The 10,884-nt window shown below is 39.1% G+C and overlaps 1 protein-coding gene and 1 pseudogene across 1 annotated transcript in view; both read left to right on the top strand.

The window, feature by feature from the left end:
- Positions 1-10,884, top strand: part of oclnb (occludin b) — a 37,711-nt gene that overhangs the window by 1,825 nt on the left and 25,002 nt on the right. The window lies entirely within an intron of this gene.
- On the top strand, positions 3,522-6,021 carry LOC116686284 (occludin-like; annotated as a pseudogene).

Raw genomic sequence — 10,884 nt, 5'->3', positions numbered from 1 at the left:
GCTTGTACAATCTCATTTTGTAAGAGAAGTCAGTTCAGATATTAGATTATACATACATACATACATACATACATACATAACATACACACACACACACACACACACACACACACGTGAGCAACTTGAGTCTTACCTCTCATTTTGATCTCCATGTGTGAGACACCTCCCTCTGTGTGAGTTCTTCTGTTTAAAACAAAAGCATTATGTTACTCTAGTGATCCTTGCCATTAAATTGTACTTCATTGCAAATGCAAAAATCAAAGCAACTGTACCTTCACCTGGGTCCCAGATGAAGTGGCAGTCCGTGGTAGGGTCACTACAGACTCATCCTGCTCTGGGCAACCACTGGTTTCCTGCATGGCATTGATCTAAAAAAATAAATAATATGATTATCTATAGTGAAGTTGATAGGTTGCCTGCACATGCTTACAAATATGAACCTATTCTATATATTAGACATATAGACAAAATAATATATAAAAAACAACTTACATGCAGGTGGGGGAGGAAGTGTTATCTGCTGAGCTGAAAAACAGGAAGAGACAAACATCAGAACAATCACATGATATGCACCATGTTGCTGTCAGTGGTTCCATGTTAAGAATATGACTGGTTTCTTATTGCATGCACATTTTAACTTACGACAGGGCTTCCAGACGCACGCTACGTACTGGACAGTTTTATCTGGTCGTGCAACAGATTCATCTGTAAACAGAGACCATATCATTTGTACTGAATGCAAAATATGTGATTTGAAATATGTGAAAAAATGTAGTCTTAATTAAGGTCTTACCATTGCTTGAAGAATCTGCATGAACCTCCTTGGGTCGAAGCTGCCTTTTTTGGACACTTGCTTCATCTTCTGTCTCGATGCTGGAAGTGTCCCTCAGCCGCCGACACCGGTCCACAGCTTTGGCGTAGGAATCTATGTTAAGAGAACATTTGTGATCCAGTAGCGCAAAAAAGAAAAGCATTTCCATACAGAGAAAATTATGCCATGCGGGTAACGGGTGTCCTCATGGCTATGAAAAAACGAATGCTGTTAGTTATGTTGTTATACATTATCTACTTATATGTGAACAACTTAAGTGAGTCTTCTTACCTCTCATTTCCGTCTCCATGGCTGAGCCACCGCCCTATTTTTGTGATGATGTTCTGCTGTTAAGCACAACAAAAAAGTTAAAGTTTCTCTCAAGTTCCTTGTCATGCAATCATATTTAACTGGAAAAATTCAAAGCCAATGTACCGTCAACTGGGTCCCAAGCTAAAGTGGCAGGCTCCAGCTCTGGGCGACCGCTTTTTTCTGTGTGGTTTTGACTCTCTAAAAAAAAAAAAAAAAAAGTAGATATGAAAATTGGTCATTTCATTATTGTAGGTTTCTTGCACACCCATGCAAAAGATGAACCTATGCGTGCCGTTCAGACAATCAGTAAAGCCAGTACGGCAGCTGTGTAGCCTACACATATTACTCCTTGCGTATCCTTCACTCATCTTGCTGATCCTGCCTAAAATACGTTGCAAGATGGCCGCAGTCGACCTGCCTAAATGACTTTGATTGTACTGGCTTTACTTATGTACAACTACTTAAAAAAGGACCGAAAAATTCTTATTTGTAACTAAACCAAGCATATTAACACGATGCACACACACATACAATGACAAAGCAGACACGTCGTGCACAGCAGCAAACAAAGGAACATGTTGCAATCCATCTAAAGCACACCTCCAGCCTTGCCTTTTGAATGGGAGAGCTAGTGGCCCTCTCAGTAGCATCAAAATCAACAATCAAACATTAGAGGCTCACACAGCGAGACTTTACTCCAAGTCTCACCTGGGGCTCACACATAACTCAGCATTGAAAAATGTTTGTGCCACAAGAGTTTACTGAAAAGAAAGATTTGGGGCGCTCACTGCATGACTAGCATAGCAAATGGCGACAACGTAGAAAACTTCTGCTGAAGTTGTTTACTTCAGCCAAACTTTTATTTTTGGTCAACCTGAAAGAACGGATATAGAAAGCCATACGAGAAGAGTTTGTTTAACCCCAAACCCTCCCATTACAACACAACATCATTAAACTGCAAAGTATTTTCGCTTACCTCTCCGTGAGCTGAGCCGCGTAGTCCTCCTGTAGCTTTTCTTTCTTCTCCAAAGGAGGAATCGGTCTGCTCAGAGCAGCAGCCCCCCTACTGGTGGGGGGCTGTAACGTTTAGGATCAAACTGATAAAGAAGTGAATTATCTTAGTTGGAAAATCGTCCCATTGATAGATTCTTGTTTTAAGTTTTTTCACTAATACAGTTAAAAAACCGAAGTCAGCACAAAAGTACTGTTTTAAGCTAAATTGATATCACCTTAAAAAATGCTATGCGGTTTCTTTCTTAAATTTTATAGTCGAATCATTTTTGAGAGAATTTAAATCAAGTGCCAGCAAACCATCACTTCCAACTCAGAACAACCAAAACAACCACGTTGTGTGAAGGTACGGCGCAACCGCAGGGGAACGTTACCGTGGTTGGTTCTATTAACGTTTAAAAAACGTTATAACCAAGGGAAACGTTCCCTAAACGTTAGTTTTTGGTTTGGTTCAAACTAACCTTTAGAGAACCAAAACTAACGTTCCCTAACGTTCTCTAACGTTTCTGTGTTAGTGGGTACATTAAATGATCTGTATTGTAATAGCCACTACATATCAATGACAGAATAGTAGGCTTATAGTTTCACTCTACGTGAAACTAGCAACCCCACCTCAGTTTGTTTCATGCTCATATTGAAATAAATAGACAGCTCAGTTGTGTGCCAGTAGCTATATCTCCACCCACTTATCTCCTTAATACTTTCAGATCTGTTTTTAATGAAGTGAACTATCCATCACGCTGTACAGGAAATGTAGGCCTACATAGTTTACTTCTCACAGGAGCATAACACTTAACCAAGCGCAGTATTAAAAGTAAAGTAAGGTTCAAACTGTCTTTCTTACTTGTCTTTTATTTACAGGTTTGTGCGCGACTGCTTGTTTTGCACAGTGCTTAAAATCTTGATAAGTTGACTTTTGTTAATACCAAACTCGTCCTATTAGCAATAGTAGGCCAAGGAAACCCACTCCACCATGTCAGTACCTACCTAATCAAATACAGTTTCAAGTGCTGATTACCTGGAAAAGTCTGCCCAGCCAACTTTGTGTATCCCCTAATTCAAACAATTTGTCTCCGCAAATGTATTTTTTTTTTTGTAATTATAATTGTGTGCTAAACATGCTATCTAAACTAAACCGAATGATCATCCCATTTTCCCCTCATTGTGAATACAATTGCTAGATTGTTGCGGAAGTCAGAAAATTAGCATCAGTGGCACTGTATTAGATTGGTGGTAAGTTTGATGGTATCAATGGATGGGTGTTGTTTTGGGGCACCACACCACAGGGAAGTAGTTGATCAGGAGTGATATTGATAGTTAAAGTCTTAAAGTTGTGTGTTTTTTTTGTTTTTACTTTTTACTTGGTGACTTCCAGTTGGATTTCAGTATGCCGAGCAACAAACACAGGCAACACAGGCCTGCTCCGCACCAGTCAGGTGGTAGCACAGTAAGTTGACCTGCAATTAATCTCTCACTACTAAACTTTCATCCTCATGTAGGTTAAAAAGAGCTGCTTGTTATTCTCATTTTTTAACCAACTCAGTGTTGAATTTTACATTTGTGTTAAAATGGAGGATGTTCAAATTACATCGTCATATTAACAGACCATTTCCTTTAATTCTGGCATGGTTAAAATATTGTACGGAACATTGAGTTGTTATCAAGGACACAATGGTATTTAAGTCTCAACCTCTGCTTTTAATGTCCCCATCCGAATGGGGCTTAAGATTCATTCATAAAATGTTACCTGTTCCTTTTATTGAGAAATCAATCAAAAATAGATTACCCCATAATATCATCAGTAAATATGTACTTCAAGTTATGTCAGCTTAATGTCAGCTTTGTCCAGTATCACTTGTATTAGTGTATGTTAACCATGCCATTTGTTAAATGCACCATCTTCCAAGAGGATTCAGATAACTCCACAGTCTGTTTTCTTAAAACACATACAGTACATTAAGCGCAGCTCCTCTGTCCTCTTTTTTGCAGCCATAGCAGCAGACACGGCCAGTGAGCACATGTCCAACCCAGCCTTTTCCTACTACGCCAGAGGAGATGCTTCACTTCTATAGCTGGACTTCACCACCTGGTGTTATGAAGATAATGTGCATCATCATCATCATCATTTTGTGTGGCTGTGTTTGCCTGTGTGGCTGCCACACTGTCCTGGGACTCGTATGAGCCTCATTGGTCTGGGGGTGGAGCTGGCTTAATGCCAGGTTATGGCGGCCGAATGGCGGCTCTTATGCAGCTCTATGGTGGCAGCTCATAGGAGGCGGCTGGCACTGGCGATTCTATGGCTATGGAGAAACACAATGGTCCTAAAGCTGGCAAAGCCTTCATCATCGCCATTCTGGCATTCCCCTTCATAGCTGTGCTCATCATATTTGTGTTGGTTGTTTCGAGGCAAAATACTGCCGCTCATCAAAGTTCTACCTAGCAACCATCATCATCTGTGGCCATTTGGCATTTCTGATGATCATCGCCACTATCGTCTACCGGTGGCAGTGAACCCAACAGCTCAGTCCACGGGTCTGTCTCCTCACAGCCAGGTCACCAACTGTGTGCTCAGTACCAGAACCAGAACCAAGCCCAGGGCATCTTCATCAACCAGTACCTCTACCATTACTGTGTGGTGGAGCCTGAAGAGGTGTGATACGCTTGCTTTTTTGGAGGCTCGGGTAGTCTGTGGATTCTTTGGGGGGTCCATACGGTATAGCTCCTTTACCAACAGGAATCCATAATGTATCCGATGGTTGTGTAAAACAAACCATTGATCTAAAGAATAAAAAAATGAATTGAGTTGGGCCAAGATAGCAACACCTGCAAAAATGTTAATCTTGTTTCACCGTAGTTTTCTGTGTTTATGATTTTTTTGGTTAAATTCATATGACTCTAGAAGGAAATATTTTTTTTCCTTTATTAATACTAAATTAACCTAATTTCAAATGCTCACTTGTTTAAGCATATAGAGGTACTTTAGATTCTGGTGCTGCAATCAGCCTTGATTGGTTGTTTTTTAAGATTTGATGATTCAAACCTCTTGAAAATTTCTGAAGCAAGGTAATTGCACTGGACACAGATGAGTCAGACACATAATCTTTTTTTTTTTTTTGCAGTACAACTGTTTTCCAAACAAGTATTTTCCAGTTTCAGGCAATGTGTAGCCAACCTTTGTTTTTTGTTGTGCAAATTTACGGACCATAAATTGAGCACCTACCATTTTGAATCCCAGACTCTAATGTAGGTCTGGCAGAGTCTGTACTCATCAAAAACTTTAGGTAATCTATCACACTATCTTTTGACATAATGTTCACTGTATAGACACTTAACAATATTTGGAGGCTCACTAGTCACATCCTTTACATGGAGATACATAGCAGCAATAAAGGAAACTATCAGTGTACTATTCTTAGTAGCCAGGACATTGTTTCTAGAAAGACATGTTGCTGTTGAGTTTTTCAAATGTAATTTTGGAGCTTTGATCTCCTTGAACCAAATTATTTATTCATTTTGTTTAGGGGTAGTGGCAAAAGTTTTCTGTCTAAATTTGGCAAACCAACCCTTAATATGTCCCAGTGTGGAGGCAGCAGCTATGTCGACTCGATCCAGTATTTATGAGACAAGTCTAGAGCACCCACCTTCAGACATCCCTGTTATTTACTATCTATATTTGTGGATGTAATTTCAGCCCATTGATGTTGAGTCCTGTTGTTCCTGCAGGCCATTGCTATCGTCCTCGGCTTCCTGTGTTTGTTGCCCTCATTATCCTGCTGGTGTTTGCATCAAGACTCCGCTCCGCGATCAGGCGCTGGGGCCGGGATCGAATTCTCTGGGAGGAAGTGCAGGCCGTCAATAATGGTCACACAGCGTTGGGGAGTGGGTGAGTGTGAGTGTGAGTGTGATTGTGAGTGTGAGTGTGTTTGTGTGTGTATCTGACGACATGTTTGCGTAGAGCAAAAAGCCTGGATCAACTAAATGTACCTTTATTAAACTACTACGACTAACTGAACTAAAAAAATAACAAAACACTTTTTAAGTATTGGGCAAACAACATATAATTCACTGAATTACTTTATTTAAATATGCAACCCCCCTCACCCACCTCTAGGTCAGAATTACAACGTCTAGAGTTCAACTTGCCAATATACCAAAATATGAAATTTTTTGGGAAATGTGAGTAAATTGATACACAGCATCTAGTAGAATATTTTTTATTGATAGCATGATGCAGCATAAAAATAGGCAGGGAATGAGGGTTTCATTTGTAGTTTCTGGGTGTGGTCTTTTAAGACACTCCTAGTTTCAGCTAATGTGCTTGTGTCTTGAATTATTTGACTTAAACACACTTTGAAATCCTAATGACGTGATGTACAAAGAACCATTATTACAGATATTCACTTTTCCAGTATCATGACATCCTCATGGATTGCGTTCTGAGGCCAGTGCACAAATAAAAATGTTAACCTAAAACTACTTCCATAACCAGCATAGATTTTATTGCAGGAATGTGAACATTAGGAATGCATTTAGCATAACATTTTAGCAGTTGTACTGGCTGAGAACACTGTCTCAGGCTTCCTGTGATGGTAGTGATAGTATCAGTGGTAATCAGGCTTGCGAAGAAGTAGAGAACTGGTTGTAACTGGTGAATTACGCATACAACCAGAATGTTTTCATCTGTGAGAAACAGTTCTCCTATTGCCTTAACAGGACAAGTAGAGAGGAGCGTCAGGAAAACCTGACTGAAACCTCAGGCGAGAAAAATATTTTACAATGGGTCTCTTTGTACCTCTTGCAAGAAAGAAAATCAAATTAAAGAGTTTCTTAATCTACAGGTAAAACTTGGAAAATTAGAATATCGTGCAAAAGTTCTTTATTTCAGTAATTAAAAATTTAAATTTAAGTGAATTTATATATTATATAGACTCATTAGCCTACATGCAAAGCTCTTGTGCTATTACTCCAGCCTCAGTCCACTCCTTGTGAAGCTCCCCCACACTTTTGAATGGCCTTACTCTGACAATCCTCTCCAGGCTACGGTCATGCCCTGCTGCTGTGCACCTTTTTCTCACACTTTTCCCTTCCACTTAACTTTCTATTAATGTCTTGAGAACATCCAACTTCTTTTGCATACATTTTGAGGCTTTCGCTCTTGTGGAGGGTGTCAATGATTGGTTTCTGCAGGTCACAATCTTCCCCATGATTGTATTCTACTGAACCAGACTAAGAGACCATTTAAAGGCTCAGAACCTTTTTAAAGGTGTTTTCGGATTAATTAGCTGATTAGAGACGCTTTGAGCCTACATATTGAACATTTTCACAATATTATAATTTTCTGAGATTTTAAATTTGGGCTTTTCATAAGCTGCAAACCATAATCACAAAATTCTAACAATGAAGGCTTGAAATATTTCACATGAATGCATGTAATGAGTCTATATAAAATATATTGTTTCACTTTTAAGTTGAATTACTGAATAAATGAACTTTGGCACGATATTCTAATTTTCCGACTTCACCTGTACCCAGATGTGTTGTTAAAACTAAATCCTTTAAAATGTAAACAACAATTACAAAAGATTTATGAAAATAGATGCCATAGTTGAAAATATTCATCTATCTGATATATATAATAATGTTGTATTGTTATTAATGGTGATAATGTAGTAAGGTCAGTTGCATTGCAGATTGTTTTCTTTTTTGCTTTAGTGAGGTCAGATGTACAGTGCATACAATTTACGAGAATGCAGTTAAGTGTCCATGCTCAAAATGTGCCTGGAAATGGTGAAAATGCACTAAAATGGCAGAGTGAATTCAAAATGGCTGACTTCCTGTATTTTAGACAGTTAAAGAATGGACCAACAGATCCGTTTGTTCTGAAGGAGACCAGTGAAGGAAATGACACCTTTTTCCGTTGATGGCTAGGCTTTACTGCTAGCCTCCAACTGAGCTTGATGACGTAGTTTGGATATGTGCAACGTGCCTGAGAGTTGTAAGTCTTCTGGTAGCTGTGCCAAGGAATTCTCAATTGTTCCCAATCTTGCAGAGACGAGAGTGTAGGTATACAGAGGGCTTGAAAGTTTGGGCACCCCAGGTAAAAAATTATATTAATGTGCTGAAGAAGCCAAGAAAATCTCCAAAAGGCCTCAAATGACAGATTAGACATTTGTAATATATGTCAATAAATTTATTTTATTTCCATCATTTACAACTTTCAAATAATGGAAACAAACAAATGGCGTCTGCAAAAGTTGGGCACCTTGCGAGTTTATAGCGTGCACCGCCCCCTTTGGAAAGCTGAGACCTGATGGTGTCATGGATTGTTCTCAATCATGATATGGAAAGACCAGGTAATGTCAATCTTAAGGTTTTAAATGCCCAGACTCATCTGACCTTGCCCCAACAATCAGCACCATGACCTATTCTAAGCAGTTGTCTAGAAAACTGAAACTGAAAATAGTTGACGCTTACAAAGCAGGAGAAGGCTATAAGAAGATAGCAAAGCGTTTTCAGATGCCAATATCCTCTGTTCAGAATGTAATTAAGAAATGGCAGTGATCAGGAACAGTGGAAGTTAAAGCAAGATCTGGAAGACCAAGAAAAATATCAGACAGAACAGTTCACAGGATTGTGAGAAAAGCAAGTCAAACCCCACGTTTAACTGCACGATCCATCCAGAAAGACCTGGCAGACACTGGAGTTTTGCTACACCACTCCACTATACAGAGATACTTGTACAAATATGGTCTTCATGGAAGAGTCATCAGAAGAAAACCTCTTCTATGTCCTCACCACAAAAATCAGCGTTTGAAGCCTGATGCATTGTGGAAACAAGTTCTGTGGACCGATGAGGTTAAAATAGAACTTTTGGGCCGGAATGACCAAAAGTACATTTGGAGAAGAAAGGGCACAAAATTTAATGAAAAGAACCTCTGTCCAACTGTTAAGCATGGTGGTGGATCAATCATACTTTAGGGTTGTATTGCAGCCAGTGGCACAGGGAACATTTCACGAGTAGAAAGAAAAATGGATTCAAAAAAATTCCAGCAAATTTTGGATGCTAACTTGATGCCATCTGTGAAAAGCTGAAGTTAAGAGAGATGGCTTCTACAAATGGCTTCTTCTAAACTGAAGGTTTCCCATGGCCTTCACAATCTCCTGACCTCAACATAATTGAAACTCAATGGATAGACCTTAAAGAGCGTGCGTGACGTAATGCCCAGAAATAAAAGAACTGGAAGACTTTTGAAGAAAGAAGGGCGAATATACCTCAACAATCAAAAGAGTCCTTGGCTGGCTACAAGAAGCGTTTCCAAGCTGTGATACTTGCCAAGGGGACAGTGCAGGTATTAACTCTGCAGGGTGCCCAAACCTTTGCAGTTGCCATTTTTTTGTTTTCTGTTATTTTGAAAGTGTAAATGATGGAAGTAAAATCTAACTTTTTTGTGACATATTATCCAAATGTCTAATTTGTCCATTTGATGCCTTTTGGAGATTTTTACATCTTGGCTTCCTTTATGCACATTAATACAAATTTAACCTGGGGTGCCCAAACTTTCAGCCCCACTGTATGTTAGAGATAACAATAGACACGGCTTATTCACTGCTAACTAACATGCTAGTTAACATTAGTAATTAAACCTAAACAGCTGATGTAAGTCCAAACTGTCTGCAAGCTCTCCTGGCATACGGTGGTTTGTCAACTATGCGATGGTGGTTAAACCAATCGTTAGCCTAGTTATACAAAAACATCTGCTATGGAGCCATAACGTGAGCTACCAGGTAATGAAGCCTTTTATACATTGTCATGGTTTCTTTAGAAATAAACAATAGAGTCTTGAAACGCTTCAGATGTAAAGTTTTCACTGTCAAAGTGGTGCCAAAATGAATGGCAGTCAACGGATGCTAAGGCTGGTTACGGCTTCGTAGCATTAAATGGCGCCATGAGGCTATGCTTAGAGAGGAGGGCTTACCCCCTTGATGGCACCAAGTTGCTGTTCTCTATCTGGACGTCATCCATATGCCTACCAAATTAATTACATCTAGATGAAACGTACTGCCAGATGCTAATTCTTTGTAGTGGTGCTAGCGAGCCTGATGTGTGTCCATAGTTTAGTGAGTTTACGACCATCTTAAGCCCCTCAAAAAGCAGTCTTTCATTGACTGACGTCGTTGGTGCTAGGGCAAAATAATTAGAAAACATGTTTAGTAGCTATCTTTATGTACAAGAGTGAAACACTTCACTTCTCTGTGTAACAGTATTTTATGATAACTATCCCTTCACCATTAGGCCCTTTCTCTTGATTCACTTTTATATTTTGTTTGGTACATTGTTACTTGCAGCATATTGAATTGATGTCCACCTGCAATGTTTATAGTACTCTGTGTGTGCCAATATTTCCATTGCATGTCTACATAATTTTATTTAATGCATACAATAATAAGTTTTTTCACTTTTGTTCATTTGGAGAAGCAGTTTAATATAAGAGTATTCAGAATTGAAACAAGTGAAGGCAAGACATTTTGACGTTTATCTTTAGTATGACTCAAGCTACAAACACCCCACTTTTCATGCCCACAGTTTTATAAACTGTTTAAACACAAGCTTTCTGTTATTTATATTGTTATTTTGATCTCCATGTGTGAGACACCTCCCTCTGTGTGAGTTCTTCTGTTTAAAACAAAAGCATTATGTTACTCTAGTGATCCTTGCCATTAAATTGTACTTCATTGCAAATGCAAAAATC

Source organism: Etheostoma spectabile, unplaced genomic scaffold, assembly GCF_008692095.1.
Source record: "Etheostoma spectabile isolate EspeVRDwgs_2016 unplaced genomic scaffold, UIUC_Espe_1.0 scaffold342, whole genome shotgun sequence".
In the NCBI taxonomy this organism is placed as follows: domain Eukaryota; kingdom Metazoa; phylum Chordata; class Actinopteri; order Perciformes; family Percidae; genus Etheostoma; species Etheostoma spectabile.
The sequence above is the reverse complement of the archived record's forward strand: the minus strand, read 5'-3'. Positions and strand labels throughout refer to the sequence as shown.